The sequence below is a fragment of the Erinaceus europaeus genome, chromosome 7, assembly GCF_950295315.1.
Source record: "Erinaceus europaeus chromosome 7, mEriEur2.1, whole genome shotgun sequence".
In the NCBI taxonomy this organism is placed as follows: Eukaryota; Metazoa; Chordata; class Mammalia; order Eulipotyphla; family Erinaceidae; genus Erinaceus; species Erinaceus europaeus.
The window spans coordinates 131354499-131371253 of record NC_080168.1 but is presented as its reverse complement, the minus strand read 5'-3'; the positions used below and the strand labels follow the sequence as shown (position 1 = coordinate 131371253).

The 16755-nt window shown below is 47.8% G+C and overlaps 1 protein-coding gene and 1 non-coding gene across 2 annotated transcripts in view; both read right to left on the bottom strand.

Annotated features, from left to right (window-relative positions):
• APAF1 (apoptotic peptidase activating factor 1) overlaps nucleotides 1-16755 on the bottom strand; it is a 444316-nt gene that overhangs the window by 179350 nt on the left and 248211 nt on the right. The gene's annotated exons all lie outside the window — the stretch shown is intronic.
• TRNAW-CCA (transfer RNA tryptophan (anticodon CCA)) lies at nucleotides 8566-8637 on the bottom strand. Its single transcript has one exon. It is a non-coding gene; the product is annotated as a tRNA-Trp (tRNA).

Below are 16755 nucleotides of genomic sequence, written 5' to 3'. Positions count from 1 at the left end.
CTTACTATGTGTGCTTGATTTGGTGCACCATTGCCCTGCCCCATAACTGTTTTACCTTCTTTATTTTTATTAAAAAAAAAAATTTTTTTTTTTTCATCCAGAGCACTGATCAGCTCTGGCTGATGGTCGTGCAGGGGATTGAACCTGGGTCTTCGGAGCCTCAGGCCTGAGCATCTCTGTCTCCCAATTAGCAGTCACTAGCCCTGTCCTCTTGGCGCTGCTCTACTTCCATTGCTGGGAGACTTCCAGTCTTTGAGCCTCAACTCTAAAGCGTCGAGTATCCTAATTTCTTATATAATCACTTCCAGCTTACCCAGTTCAAATTCCCTGATCTACTCTTTAAATTTTCTCTTGAGACATTTTCAAATCTTTCTTTGAGAGTACCTTAAACCTGATTGGACTAAAAAAAAAAGAAAAAAAGCCCTGTTACAACAAACTTTCTCTGTCTTCCCCTCTTCTCTCCATTTCTCTCTGTTCTATCCAACAAGGACAACATCAATAACAATAATGACTAAAACAGGGGCAACAAAAGGAAATAAAATTTTTTAAAAAAAAAAGAAAACTTCAGGGCTGGCTGATTTTATTCATGACATGAGGACAGAGGTGGTAACATCATGGTTGTGTAAAAAGACTCTCATGGGGGCCAGGTGGTGGTGCACCTGGTTGAGCGCATGTATTACAGCGCACAAAGATCTGGGTTCGAGCTCCCGGTCCCCACCTGCAGGGGGAAAGCTTTTCGAGTGGTGAAGCAGAGCTGCAGGTGTCTCTCTGTCTCTCTCCCTCTCTATCTCCCCCTCCCGCTTGATTTCTGGTTGTGTCTACCCAATAAATAAAGATAATAAAATTTTTTTTTAATAAAAATACCCTCATGCCTGAGGCTCCCAAGTACCAAGTTCAAACCCCCATACCACTATAAGCCAGAGCTGAGCAGCATTCTGGGAAAATACTATAAAATAATCCATGATACGGGATGTCCTAAGGACGCTCCACACTGGCTCACCAGTTGGCCAAGCCACTCATCTTCTGGAGAGATATTCCACAGTGTGTTTGCTGTGGCCCCAGACTGCTCCTAGGCATCATTCTTTTCATTTTATCCCCATCATTCTTTTCATTTTATCTTGGGGGAGGGTTGGGGGGAGACATCCGTGCTCTGCCCCACCGTCCACGGAGCTTCTCTCTCGTGGGGATGGCTGGCTAGATTCCAGGGCTTTGCGTGCGGCAAGGCCTGCGTTCAAACTGGGAAAACTGTCTTCTGCCCCCCCCCCCCTTTATATTTTACTTCTCAAATTCCCCATATTCCTTTCCCCTTCACCTCCCGAGTTTTAGTCAGTGGCCTTGCCTCAGCCTTGGGAAAGCAGAAACCATCTGCCGGGAACGGCTCAACCCGGACGGTCAGGTCTGGACTCACTTCCCCTGCACTCTGCTATTTTTAGTAGGATGGAAGCCATCAAAAATGGATTCCGCTCATGGGCCTCTGGACCCAGGCCTCTCCTCAAGGACTGGGTCATTTCCTCTTCCTCCTTATGCACTAACGTCTACTGGGCTGGCCTGCCAGGCTCAAATTATTGAGACTTTTTCATTTTAATATCTTCTTTCCATTTTTTTTTCTCCTCCAGGGTTATTGCTGGGCCTCTGTGCCTGCACCACAAGTGCGCTGCTCCTGGCAGCTACTTTTTCTCTTTTGTTGCCCTTGTTTTATCGTTGTTGTTTCCATGTTTTCTTGCCTCTAGGGTTATCTCAGGAGTGGGGGCTCGAACCCGGATCTTTTGCTTAGAACTATGTGCACTTGCTTAATCAGGTGCACCACAGCCCCATCCTCCCCGCCCGCACCCCTTTCTTCTTTCCTCACCTCCTTCTTCTTCTTTTTTTTTTTTTTTTTCATTTTTTATTTACTTATTGGATAGAGAGCCAGAACTCAAGAGGGGAAAAAGAGTGATAGAGAGGGAGAGAGGGGCTGGATGGTAGCGCAGCGGGTTAAGCGCACGTGGCACAAAGTGCAAGGACCGGCTCAGGGATCCCAGTTCTAGCCTCCAGCTCCCCACCTGCTGGGGTTCGCTTCACAAGCAGTGAAGCAGGTCTGCAGGTGTCTATCTTTCCATCTCTCTGTCTTCCCCTCCTCTCTCTATTTCTCTGTCATGCAATGGCAACAATAACAAGGGCAACAAAATGGAAAAATGGCCTCCAGGAGCAGGGATTTGTAGTGCAGACACCGAGCCCCAGCGATAGCCCTGGAGGAGAGAGAGGAGAGAGAGAGAGACGTCTGCCACCCTTTTTCACCACTTATGAAGCTTACCCCCCACCCCCCCGCAGGTGGGGACCAGGGGCTTGAACTCAAGCCCTTGTGCATTGTAATGTGTGCACTTAACCAGGTGCACCACTACCCAGCCCCTATGAAGACTTTTATTAAATGCTCAATGCCTAGGCTGAGGAGATAGCATAGTGGTTATGCAAAATCCATTATGCCTGAGACCCAGAGCTCCCAGCTTCAATTCCTGGCACCACTATAAACCAGCTGAGTAGTGTTGTATAAAAATAAAAAATATGGGAGTCGGGCTGTAGTACAGCGGGCTAAGCGCAGGTGGCGCAAAGCACAAAGACCGGCGTAAGGATCCCGGTTCGAGCCCCCGGCTCCCCACCTGCAGGGGAGTCGCTTCACAGGTGGTGAAGCAGGTCTGCAGGTGTCTGTCTTTCTCTTCTCCTCTCTGTCTTCCCCTCCTCTCTCCATTTCTCTCTGTCCTATCCAACAACAACAACAACAATAATAACTACAACAATAAAACAACAAGGGCAACAAAAGGGAAAAAATAAATAAAATAAATATTAAAAAAAACTTTAAAAAATTTAGAAAAAAGAAAAAAATATATGAATAAGAACATTAAAAAAAAAATAAAGAAGACTCATTGCCCGTGAGGTGACATGATGGTTAGAGTAGGACTTTTGGGGTGCAATAGCGTAATAACTACGTAAAAGGAATCTCATAGCTGAAGCTCCAGAGTCACAGATTCAACCCCCCACATACCACAGGCCAAAGCTGAGCAGTGCTCTGGGAGTGAAGAAAGTCTCCAGGGCAGGGGCCGGGGCTGGGTGGTGGAGCACCTGGTGGAGTGCACACATTACAGTGCACAAGGGCCTAGGTTCAAGCCCCTGGTCCCCACCCGCAGGGGGAAAGCTTCATGAGTGGTGAAGCAGGGCTGCAGCAGTCTCTCTGTCTGCCCCTCCCCTTGCAATCTCTCTGGGTTTCTAATAAATATATAAATATATATATATATATTAAAAAGCTCTTAGGGCCAGTGAAATAGCTCACTTGGATGTTATGCTTCTCTGCCATGTGCACAACCAGGTTTGATCCTTACACTGGTCTTAACCTGCTGTGCTACTGCCCAACCCCCTAAGATTTTATTTATTTTATTTATTTTTCCCCTTTTGTTGTCCTTATCATTGTGGTTATTGTTGTTGTTGTTGTTGTTGGATAGGACAGAGAGAAATGGAGAGAGGAGGGGAAGACAGAGGGGGGAGAGAAAGACAGACACCTGCAGACCTGCTTCACCGCTTGTGAAGTGACCTCTCCGCAGGTGGGGAAGATTTTATTTTGTAATGAGAAAGATAGGAGGAGAAAGAACCAGACATCACTCTGGTACATGTGCTGCTGGGGATTGAACTCAGGACCTCATGCTTGAAAGTCCAATGCTTTATCCACTGCACCACCTACTGGACCACTTTATTTATCTAATAATTAATTTTGTTATTTTAATTTTTTGTATTATCTTCATTTTATTGGATAAAGACAGCCAGAAACTGAGATGGAAAGGGGGAGATAGAGAGGGACAGAGACAGAGACACACCTGCAGCCCTGCTTGACCACTCGTGAAGCTTTCCCCCTGCAGCTGGGGACCAGGGGCTTGAACCCGGGTCCTTGTGCACTGTAATGTGTGTGTTCAACCCGGCCTCTCACCTATTTATTTTTGTGGGACAAGTTGTTGACAAATGCCCGTGAGCAGCTGTTGAGGACTGAGAGTCCTGGTTTACCAAGGCCACTGACTGTTGGTATGTTTCTAATTCTACTTCTAAAAACCTTTTCTGTTTCATTTGGTTTAAATCCCCCCTGCTTAACACTGCATTCTATTTACATAACCACTGTATTCTATTTACATAACCTCTGTTAACAAGCACCACCCTCCCTCCAGGGCATTGGTGGTTCAGTGATAGAATTCTTGCCTGCTCCGCCCCCTCTCCTTGTCACACCCTGATTTTCACCAGTCACTTTTCTCTCCACCCTCTCTGCACCGCATCCTGTTCCCACCCTACTGGGCTAGTATATTTATAAGGACAAGCTTGTTTGTAGGAGTTAGTCTAGCTTAGCTTGGTATAGATTGCGCTGCGTCCTGCATGAATAAAAAGATACTGCGTACAACCCAGCCATGAGTCCCGGGTCGTCTGTTGCCCGCCCGTGAAGCCAGCCCGGCGAAAACAACATAGCCCGGCGAAAACAACATATAGCGCCCAACGTGGGGCCGGACCTGCGCAACTCCCAGATAAGTGAAGACTTTGCCTACCTATGCACTATGGTCTTCTCTTCTGCTTACGAAGAGGTTTGCCAAAGCCTCTACTGTTTCATCATGAGACAGTTACTCTGTCTCTGGAACATGTTGCTCTGGGTCACACTTTGTTTCCCTGACCGGGAACTTTGGTTTCTTGTGACCCTAATCATAGAACTTGGGAGATGCACTGAGATTTCTCCTTGGACTTTCTGGATTCCCTCACCCATGTTTCCTGAGGAAAAGGACTACATTTTGCTCTGGGCCACAATTTGGTTTTTTATGACCATGATCGTAGACCTTGGGATATGTATGGAGATTTCCCCTGGGACTTTCTGGACTTCTTCTTGCATGTTTCCCATGGAAGGATGACTCTAATTTGAGGAGCGTTTTCCAGTACCCTGGCAGTCCCCAAGAATGGAGACACGTGGTTAGTTCTACTCTCCTGATTGGATTCTTTCTTCGATGGGAAGACACTTTTAAAAGTAGATGCCTGAAGCAATCCAGCAGGAACAGTCAGAAGCACCCTAAATGGAATTTCAAAGAGCTTTTTGGACTAGGACACACTCCGGGGACTCATGATACTACATGTTGAGATCTTGATAATCTGGTTCAAGTTGCATTTCATAAGAGAATGATTTGAATGACTGAATTTTTGCTTGACATTGACTTAAAAAAATGCTAGACGCAGCCATGATTTCTAGAGACATCCAAAAACAATCCAAAAAATTGTTTTTTCCTCCTTTGATTTATTTTTTTACATCTTGGCATAAATCTGAAACGTTTAATCCTGAAATGGTATGAGTTATGGGCGGGACAGATAGTGCAATGATTATGTTAATTATTCTCATGCCTGAGGCTTTTAACCGTGATTCTTCTGTTTACCTTTCCACGTTTTATTGAGTTTAAACTGTTTAAACAACCTTAAAATCATACTAGAATGGACTTCCAACTATAATGGAGTTATCATTTATAGTAAACTTCTAGTCTGCTACAAGTTTTGTTTGACAAGTAAGTGAATTTCAGCTGTCAAGTCTTCACATGAAAAAGCATCTACTCAAATGGAATTCCTGGAAATCCATTTGGATCCTGTTCTCTGACATCACCCACAAGATGGAATGACTACAACACACCCCGGAAACCAATGATGTGACCTGGCACGACCTGAAGAAACAGATTCACAGACTCCAAAGCTCACTTTCTACAGAAAATCTAAATTCTGGTGGCTGACATTACCCATCGAGACAGACGTGCAGCGTTTCATCCTCTGGCATTTTCTTCTGTGGTCATCTACTTTGGACTGACACCTCCATCGGACATACTGGTACACGCTGCTGTGTTTCTCAAAGACTAACTTCAGCCAATTGCCTTCAGACTTTATAGACCATGTCCCATCGCCTGCAGGCTCTGCTCCCAGAGGTAGAAAACTCCCCCTCCTTATTAGGTTATACCCACAGAGGCAGGAAACGCCCTTTGAGGCAAGAGATGCCCCCAGAGGCATGAAGCGCTCCCAGAGGCAAGAAATGCCCTTTCGCCTGCTAGACCTTGCCCTTTGAGGTAAGAAACGTTCCCCTTGGCATCACACTGGTTATTGCTGATCGCCTATTTTGTTTTCCATGTCTTATGTCAGTTCTTTTGAAAACGCCCGTACGATATAGGTTTCTGTTCACCCCACAATCCTGATACTATGGCCATTAGTTAAAAAGAAAGGGGGAATTGTTGGTATGCTTCTAATTCTACTTCTAAAAACCTTTTCTGTTTCATTTGGTTTAAATCTCCCCTGCTTAACACTGCATTCTATTTACATAACACTGTATTCTATTTACATATCCACTATTAACAAGCACCACCCTCCCTCCAGGGCACTGGTGGTTCAGTGGTAGAATTCTTGCCTGCTCCACCCCCTCTCCTTGTCACACCCTGATTTTCACCAGTCACTTTTCTCTCCACCCTCTCTGCGTCGCATCCTGTTCCCACCCTACTGGGCTAGTATATTTATAAGGACAAGATTGTTTGTAGGAGTTAGTCTAGCTTAGCTTGGTATAGATTGTGCTGTGTCCTGCATGAATAAAGAGATACTAAGGAGACTCACGGCCGGGCGTGAAGCCTGCCTTGTCACACCTGCAGGAGCCGGTGCACAGGTGAAGGGAGCACCAGTTCACTGCCGCAGCCCATCAGACGGCTCCTGCATGCATCCGAGCAGCACGGTCCCACCTCCATTATGACACAGTCAGTGAAGTGGGTTCTGGAGTCAGCTCACTGGGTGGCCACCTGCAGCGCCTCCAGGCAGGGACCAGCTTTCCAGAATGTGGCCACTTCCCATGTGACAGTGGTGGCAGTGACAAGTTCCCCGACCTGCAAACTTGGGGGTCGGGCGGTGGCGCAGTGGGTTAAGCGCTCGTGGCACAAAGCAAAGCACAAGGACTGGCATAAGGTTTCCAGTTCGAGCCCCCGGCTCCCCACCTGTGGGGGAGTCGCTTCACAGGTGGAGAAGCAGGTCTGCAAGGTGTCTGTCTTTCTCTCCCACTTCTCTGTCTTCCCCTCCTCTCTCCCATTTCTCTCTGTCCTGTCCAACAACAATAACAACGATAATAATAATAACCACAACAACAGTAAACAACAAAGAAAAATCCAAGGGAAACAAAGGGAGGAAAATGGCCTCCAGGAGCGGTGGATTCGTGGTGCAGGCACCGAGCTCCAGCAAATCACCCTGGCGGCAAAAATAAATAAATAAATAGAAAACAACTAAAAAAAAAAATCAAAAAAGAAAAAACATGCAAACTCAACTATCAGGAAGTTAGGGGCTCACTCTGCTCTATTTCAACAAAGCAAACGGGTCTAAAGCTTTTCGTGGGGGAAAAAATCAACGTGCAGAGTCTATTGTCTGTTTCTTGGTAAGGCCCAGAGGACTGACACAGCCCAGCAGCAGTGCGGGCCCAGGGCTCTCCGGGTCTCGCCAGCTGCATGTCGGACAGACAAAGACCAGATGGGAGGGAGGCTCAGGTCCTGGAGCAGGACGGCGGGGGACCTAGAGGGGGCTGCGTCCTTCTGTGGAAAACTGAGCAAAGTGACACATGGACCGACTGCTGTATCTTACTGGGACTGTAAACCATGAAGCCCGCCCCCCCCACCCCATACAGGGGAAAAAATCAAGAAAAGCTCCTTATTTATTTATTTTTAATTTCTTTATTGGGGAAATTAATGTTTTACATTCAACAGTAAATACAATCGTTTGGAAGGCAGCTATGCTCACCACTACACCACCCACGGAAATGCCAAATACAGTCGCCTGTACATGCTTTCTCAGTTTTTCACGGAACAATACAACCCCCACGGGGTCCCCTGGCAGCCTGCAGAGAGGCTCCTTGTACAAGGCCAGACAGCAACTGCAGCAGCAGATCAGCCCCAGGCCCATTGGGGGCACAGAGGTCGCTAGTCCGCCACTGCGGGGAGCTGGTTCCCGGCACACCTTCTACAGGACCGGGGTTCGAGCCCCTGGTCCCCACTTGGAGGGGGGACGCTTCCCAAATGATGGAGCTGCAGGGCTGCAGGTGTCTCTCTCTATCAATGTCCATGTTCCTCTGCCTTATCAAATAAAACAAGTTTAAAATATAAAACTGAACAGAAAAAGATGAAATTGAAGGGGCACAGTCGATAAAACATTGGGCTTTCAAGCAAGAGGTCCTGAGTTCAATTCCCGGCAGCACATGATGGCTGGTTCTGTCCTTTCTCCTTCATAAATATAGATATAATAATAATAATAATAATAAACAATAATAATAATAATAAATGTGTATATGTATTACTCCCCTTCCCCAGCCCTGCTCAGCTCTGGCTTGTGGTGGTGCGGGGAACTGAACCTAGGACTTGGGAGCCTCGGGGAGCGTTTCTTTGCAGACCCGTTATGTCATTCTCACCCGCGCTAAATCATTTTCTTTTCCCTTGTTCTTTTGAAATAATGACATGAAAAAGCATGCTTGAGACTGGCGCGCAGCTGCCCCGAGAGCGAGATTCGGAACAAAAGAGCCCGTGACCCCGACGTGATTCGAACACGCAGCCTTCTGATCTGGAGTCAGACGCGCTACCGTTGCGCCACGAGGTCCTGCCGGGCTGGCTCTCGCGCAGTTTCTTAGGACTCCGAGAACAGGGCGCCCGCCGCGCGCCCCGCCGCATGGCGCCCACACTGCGCCGACCGCGGGGCGTAGACCCAGGCGGAACCCGCGCGGCCGGAACGCTGGGGCCGCATCCCTGGCGGCTCTCCAGGGGCCCAGGAAGTCGGCGCTTCCTCCCGGGCACCCCAACCCCGCTTCCGCTGGGGGGCGGAGACACCGCCCTCCCGTCCCTCTCTCCCGATTGGTTCCCTCTCGGGTCGTGACCTCCGGCGGGGCTCGCGCGGGGCGCCAGTGCGCGTGCGCGGGTCTTTGGGCGGGCCCCGGGCGGCGTGTCCGGGCGGGGCGGGTAACGGGAGGGTCGTGCAGAGAGACCCTGGCGGCGGAGGCCCCGGGGTCCCGCGTTCAGGCCCCTGCTCCGCCGTCAGCCGGCACGGGGCTCGGTGCACAGCAAAACGACAACGACAACAAGACTGTCGTGTAGGGAGACGTGCAAAAGCGCGGCCTCCCCGTCGGGGAATCGAACCCGGGTCTCCCGCGTGACGGGCGGGGATGCTCGCCGCTACACCAACGAGGAGCCGGCCCGCCCGCCTTCGCCCGGAGCGCGGCCCCAGGACCCGCCCCACGTCCCCGCGTCCCCGAGCGAGTCTGGCCGGTGTTTTTTTCCTTCTAAGTCTCATTTCTTTACAGTTTCCCTCCAGGGTGATTGCTGGGCTCGGCGCCGCGCCACGGAAACACCGCGCCGGGAGGCCATGTGTCCCCCGTTTTGTTGCCCTTGTTGTCGTAGCCTCGTTGTGGTCATTATTATCGCCACTGTTGATGTCGTCGTTGTTGGATAGGACAGAGAGACATGGAGAGAGGAGGGGAAGACAGAGAGAGGGGAGAGAAAGACAGACACCTGCAGACCTGCCTCACCGCTTTTTTTAAAAAAATTATATTTATTTTCCCTTTTCTTGCCCTTGTTTTCATTGTTGTTGTAGTTATTATTGTTGTTATTGATGTTGTTGTTGGATAGGACAAAGAAATGGAGAGAGGAGGGGAAGACAGAGAGGGGAGAGAAAGACAGACACCTGCAGACCTGCTTCACCTCTTTTTAAAAAAATATTTATTTTCCCTTTTCTTGCCCATGTTTTCATTGTTGTTGTGGTTATTATTATTGTTGTTGTTATTGATGTTGTTGTTGGATAGGACAAAGAAATGGAGAGAGGAGGGGAAGACAGAGAGGGGAGAGAAAGACAGACACCTGCAGACCTGCTTCACCTCTTTTTAAAAAAATATTTATTTTCCCTTTTCTTGCCCATGTTTTCATTGTTGTTGTGGTTATTATTATTGTTGTTGTTATTGATGTTGTTGTTGGATAGGACAAAGAAATGGAGAGAGGAGGGGAAGACAGAGAGGGGAGAGAAAGACAGACACCTGCAGACCTGCTTCACCTCTTTTTAAAAAAATATTTATTTTCCCTTTTCTTGCCCATGTTTTCATTGTTGTTGTGGTTATTATTATTGTTGTTGTTGTTGTTGTTGTTGGATAGGACAGAGACATGGAGGAGGGGAAGACAGAGAGGGGAGAGAAAGACAGACACCTGCAGACCTGCTTCACCTCTTTTTTAAAAAATATTTATTTTCCCTTTTCTTGCCCCTGTTTTCATTGTTGTTGTAGTTATTATTGTTGTTGTTATTGATGTTGTTGTTGGATAGGACAAAGAAATGGAGAGAGGAGGGGAAGACAGAGGAGGAGAGAAAGACAGACACCTGCAGACCTGCTTCACCTCTTTTTAAAAAAATATTTATTTTCCCTTTTCTTGCCCCTGTTTTCATTGTTGTTGTGGTTATTATTATTGTTGTTGTTGGATAGGACAAAGAAATGGAGAGAGGAGGGGAAGACAGAGGAGGAGAGAAAGACAGACACCTGCAGACCTGCTTCACCTCTTTTTTAAAAAATATTTATTTTCCCTTTTCTTGCCCCTGTTTTCATTGTTGTTGTAGTTATTATTGTTGTTGTTATTGATGTTGTTGTTGGATAGGACAAAGAAATGGAGAGAGGAGGGGAAGACAGAGGAGGAGAGAAAGACAGACACCTGCAGACCTGCTTCACCTCTTTTTTTAAAAATATTTAGTTTCCCTTTTCTTGCCCCTGTTTTGATTGTTGTGGTGGTTACTATTATTGTTGTCGTCGTTGTTGGACAGGACAGAGAGAAATGGAGACAGGAGGGGAAGGCAGAGAGGGGGAGAGAAAGACAGACACCTGCAGACCTGCTTCACCGCCTGGGAAGCGACTCCCCTGCAGGTGGGGAGCCGGGGGCTCGAACCCGGGATCCTCACTCCGGTCCCTGCGCTTTGTCCCACCTGCGCTTAACCCGCTGCGCTATTCCGACTCCCAAGTGTCTCTCCCTGCCCTGCCCTGCCCGCCCAGGCTGCAGTCAGAGATGCAGTGTAGTGGATTCCAGGGCTGTGGGGCGGAGTCCCCTAGAAGAGACACCCCTCTGCGGTAAGCTCTGGGCAAGTCAGGCCAGTGCTCATCCACCTGGGGCTCCTGCTCTTTATCCCCGAGCAGAGGAAGAAGCCGCTTGGGTCAGCAGGGAGCTCAGCCCCTGTTGTCCGTCTCCCTAACATGGCAAGGGGCGCAGAGAGAGGCTGACCTGACCCGTAAGGAAGCTGCCAGCATCCTCCCTGCGGCACTGGGAGAAAGTGGAGGTGACAGTCTGCCCGGCATCCGGAAGTCACCAAACTTTCTGGACTTGGCGGGCACGCTGGCAACATAAAAAAGCTTTCACTGAAAGCTTCAGGTCCTGTTCTGCCTAAACAATAGTTAGGGTAGGCCGTCCTCACGGCCAAGCGATTCACAGGCTTTGATTGTGAGTGGGAGTGTGGGAGTGTTTTCTGCAGATGGACCCGGGGCAACACATGTGATAAAACCCGGTGATTTCCCGGGCCAGACTATTTGCTTATTTTTACCAGAACCCTGCTCAGCTCTGGTTTAAGGTTAGGGATTGAACCTGGGACCTCAGAGCCTCAGACACTAAAGTCTTTTTGCAGAACTATTATGCTGTCTGTCCAGTCTCCTGGCCAAATTTCATACTTTTGAGAAGAAAGAAGCCACACGACACTTCTCCGCCATCCATGGAGTTCCCTTGGTGCTCCCCTACGAGCCCAGGGCCTGCGGTGTGGCAGATGCCCTCTCTGCCTACTGGTCCTCTCAGCGGCTGTGCTTGACGTTGTTCCCGTTACCATAATCAACCCCAGTCCGAAATATTAAATAGAGAGACAGTTCTAGGGAGAAACACGTCACACTTTTGTTTTTTCTTTAGTTAGCTAGTGCTTAAGACTAGACTTTTTTTTTTTTTAAATATTTATTCCCTTTTGTTGCCCTTGCTGTTGTATTGTTGTAGTTGTTGGATAGGACAGAGAGAGATGGAGAGAGAAGGGGAAGACAGAGAGGAGGAGAGAAAGACAGACACCTGCAGACCTGCTTCACCGCCTGTGAAGCGACTCCCCTGCAGGTGGGGAGCCGGGGGCTCGAACCGGGATCCTTACACAGTCCCTGCTATGCGCCACCTGTGTTTAACCTGCTGCGTTACAGGCAGTGATGCACCTAGGTAAGCACTCACATTATGGTGCACAAGGACCTGGGTTCAAGCCCCCGGTCCCCACCTTCAGGGGGGAAAGCTTCTCAATCTCTCCTTCCCCGTTCAATTTCTCTTGGAATCTGTTCTCTAATAAATAATATTAAAAAATAATAATAAGAAAGCAAGGCTATTCTGCGACGATGAAATCTGTCCTCCTGCGCAGGGCAGCCTGGGCCATGGACTGTCGCTTTGTGCGGTGTAACCAGGGTGCCTGCTAAGATCCTAGCCTGCTAGTCATAGCTGCCATCTTGGTTTTCAGACTGAATGTTGAGGCATCACTGGGTTTACTTTCCAAATAACCCCACTTTTTTTCCCCTTTCTTTCTTCTTCTAGCGTTTGCCCTTCTTCCGTAGCCAGTCAACAGCGTCAGGTTGAAAGCTGTCAGGAGCTGCTTGTTGCTGGCTTTGAAAGTGACTGGGATCCATGTGGATTCAGTGGGCTAGGAAGGATCATCAGTTTCCCCAATGAATGGGGACTCACGGGATGCACCACGAGAAGGCCGATCCACGGGAGAGAGAGAGAGAGAGAGAGAGAGACCACAGCACCAGAGTCTCCTTTAACATGGTGAGGGCTGGGCTCATACCTGAGTCCAGCACAAGGCAAAGCTCTTAACTACCCAAGTGAGCGATTTTGCCAGCTATTTATTTATTTTTAATATTTATTTATTTAATTTATTCCCTTTCTGTTGCCCTTGTTGTTTTATTGTTGTAGTTATTGTTGATGTTGTCGTTGTTGGATAGGACAGAGAGAAATGGAGAGAGGAGGGGAAGACAGAGAGGGGGAGAGAAAGACAGACACCTGCAGCCCTGCTTCACCTCTTTTTTTTTTTTTTAATTATATTTATTTTCCCTTTTCTTGCCCTTGTTTTCATTGTTGTTGTAGTTATTATTGTTGTTATTGATGTTGTTGTTGGATAGGACAAAGAAATGGAGAGAAGAGGGGAAGACAGAGAGGGGAGAGAAAGACAGACACCTGCAGACCTGCTTCACCTCTTTTTAAAAAAATATTTATTTTCCCTTTTCTTGCCCATGTTTTCATTGTTGTTGTGGTTATTATTATTGTTGTTGTTGTTGTTGTTGTTGGATAGGACAGAGACATGGAGGAGGGGAAGACAGAGAGGGGAGAGAAAGACAGACACCTGCAGACCTGCTTCACCTCTTTTTAAAAAAATATTTATTTTCCCTTTTCTTGCCCCTGTTTTCATTGTTGTTGTAGTTATTATTGTTGTTGTTATTGATGTTGTTGTTGGATAGGACAAAGAAATGGAGAGAGGAGGGGAAGACAGAGGAGGAGAGAAAGACAGACACCTGCAGACCTGCTTCACCTCTTTTTAAAAAAATATTTAGTTTCCCTTTTCTTGCCCCTGTTTTGATTGTTGTGGTGGTTACTATTATTGTTGTCGTCGTTGTTGGACAGGACAGAGAGAAATGGAGACAGGAGGGGAAGACAGAGAGGGGGAGAGAAAGACAGACACCTGCAGACCTGCTTCACCGCCTGGGAAGCGACTCCCCTGCAGGTGGGGAGCCGGGGGCTCGAACCGGGATCCTTACGCCGGTCCTCGTGCTTTGCGCCTCCTGCGCTTAACCCCTTTCTTTCTTTTTTATTTAAAAAAATTTTTTAAAATATTTATTCATTTTCCCTTTTGTTGCCCTTTGTTGTATTTATTAATGTCGTCGTTGTTGGATAGGACAGAGAGAAATGGAGAGGGGAGGGGAAGACAGAGAAGGGGAGAGAAAGACAGACACCTGCAGACCTGCTTCACCGCCTGTGAAGCGACTCCCCTGCAGGTGGGGAGCCGGGGGCGGGGGGGGGGGGGGGGGGGGGGGGCTCGATCGAACCTTATGCAGGTCCTTGCGCTTTGCGCCCTGTGTGTTTAGCCTGCTGCTCTACCGCCTGTCCCCCCTTTTTCTTCTTCTATTCCTGTCCCATCTTCTAGATGGAAAGGATCAGGAAAATCCCTGCCTCGAAAGCACGATTTGGGTCTGGCATTCAAGTTGTTGCTATTTCAGGGGGGAAAATTGCCTATAGTGGTTTTGAAATTTCTTTTTCCCTGTACCTGTGATCCACTCAAATGATTAGCAAGGTGTTGGTATCAGAACCGACAGGTCTTGCTCAGTGAGAAGAAAACCAAGTCAGCAGCAGTAGCATGTGTTGTGCTTTCAGACTTATTGAAGAAGACCTGGGGAAAGGGAGAAGGGTTTGGAAATAGTAGACAAAAATATTTTCAAGTTATATTTGGCTCGAGTATGTTGAAAATTTATATTTATGGGCGGGGGTAGATGGCATAGTGGTTATGCAAACAGACTGTATAGTTTGTGTTCTAGCTTTCCTATACAGTGCACTATGTGCCCGTATTGATCTTTTGTTAAATTAATTAACTCTGCGCTTAAGAAAAAAATACTTAGTTTTCAAAAATGATTTAATAATGGTCGACATGATTATAAGAGAACAGGGGTACAAGTCCACACAGTCCCACCACCAGAATTCCGTGTCCCCTCCCCTCCATTCGAAGCTTCTCTATTCTTTATCCCTCTGGAATATGGACCCAAATTCTTTCTGGGGAGCAGAAGGTGGGAGGTCTGGCTTCTGTAAACAATACTTTGTTTCCTTTTAAAGTACTGGTATCAGGCAAAGGAAATAGTCAGGCGGGCAGCTGCGGACAGTCTTCCCCAGACCTGCCAACCTATTCAGCTCTCATTTTTCCCCTTGCTGGTCCGAGATTTTATTTTGTGGTTTAAGCTGTTTCTAGTTTCTTCATGTGGGGAGGCTGAGGAGGGAGAGCGGAGTTGAGCTCCAGCAGGACAAGGCTGCGGCCTCTGTGTGGTTGATTTTCCTGGCCTCCTGCAGGCCTTCGCAGTCCTTTGTTCTGCTCCTCGGGGACTCTGAGTCTCATTTAAAGAAAAACACGGGCCCCCTGCGCGCCCTCTGGTGTCTCCGGGAGGAAGGAGCAGGGACAATGTCTGGAATTTCAGGGCAAGACGCGCTTGTCCTGTTGAGTTTTTTGAAACAGAGATACTGGTAGTGATTAAAAAAAAAAAAGAAAAGTCGAAATTAGCATCTGGATATTTAAGAACAAGTCTAAGAAGGCTGCTCTCCAAAGCGTTGGTCACAGTTTTCTATGTTCAGAAAGGGAGAAAGTCAACTTTTTGGTCCCGTCATCACAACAAAAATCAATACTTTGGATTAGCTGCAGGTAAACTAGCCGAAAGGGGCCTGGCCACCTCACTTCAGCTTGGCTGCCAACCCAGCCCTGTCCTATTGTTGCACCTGATCAAGCTTATACAAGACGCGATACTGAAGCTTGCCTCTGGCTGTAGTTGTTTATTTATTTATTTATTGTGCCTCTAGGGTTTTTGCTGGGGCTCAGTGCCTGCATTGTTGCTCCTGGAGACTCCCCCCCTTTTTATTGCCCTTGTTTTATCGTTGTGGTTATTATTATTGTTGTTGTTATTGGTGTAGTTGTTGTAGGATAAGACAGAGAGAAATGGAGAGAGGAGGGGAAGACAGAGGGGGAGAGAAAGACAGACACCTGCAGACCTGCTTCACCGCCTCTGAAGCGACTCCCCTGCAGGTGGGGAGCCGGGGGCTCGAACCAGGGGCTTGAACCAGGATCCTTACTCCACTGGTCCTTGCGCTTTGCGCCAGTGCGCTTAACCCACTGTGCTACCACCCGACTCTCTCTCTCTCTTTCTCTCTTTCTCTCTCTCTCTCTCCCTTTTAAATTTTATTTGATAGGACAGAGAGAAAATTAGAGGGAAGGGGGCCAGGTGATGGCCACCTGGTTAAGCACTCACAGTACAATGCGCCAGGGCCCAAGCCTCTCGTCCCCACCTGTAGGGGAAAAGCTTCAGAAGTGGTGAAGCAGGGCTGCAGGTATCTCTCTCTGTCTCTCTCCCTCTCTACCTTCCCCTGCCCTCTGAATTTCTATCTCTATGAAATAATAAGTAAATAAATTATATATATATATATATATATATATATGAAATTTAGAGGTAAGAGCTAAATAGGGAAGGAGACAGAGACACCTGCAGACCTGCTTCACTGGTGAAGCTTTCCCCCTGCAAGTGGGGGCTAGGGGCTTGAACCCAGGTCCTTGGGCACTGTAGTGTGTGTCCTTAACCAGGTGCACCACCACTCAGCCCAAGATATTGGTCTTTTTCTTACTGAGTCTTAGGAATACCAATAGCTGTTTGCAGTTCCCCATGCCTCTTGAGTTCTGGTTGTTTTTAATATCTTATTTATTTATTATTGGAAAGAGACAGAGAGAAATTGAGAGGGAAGGGGAAGATAGCAAGGGAGAGAGACAGAGAGACACCTGCAGCCCTGCTTCACCACTCTTGAAGCTTTCCCCCTGCAGGTGGGAACCAGGGCCTTGAACCTGGGTCCTAGTGCTGTAATGTGTGTCCTTAACCAGGTGCACCACCACCAGGCCCCTTTGAGTTGTTTATAGTATTTTTAATCAGAACTAAGCATATGTATGTATTTT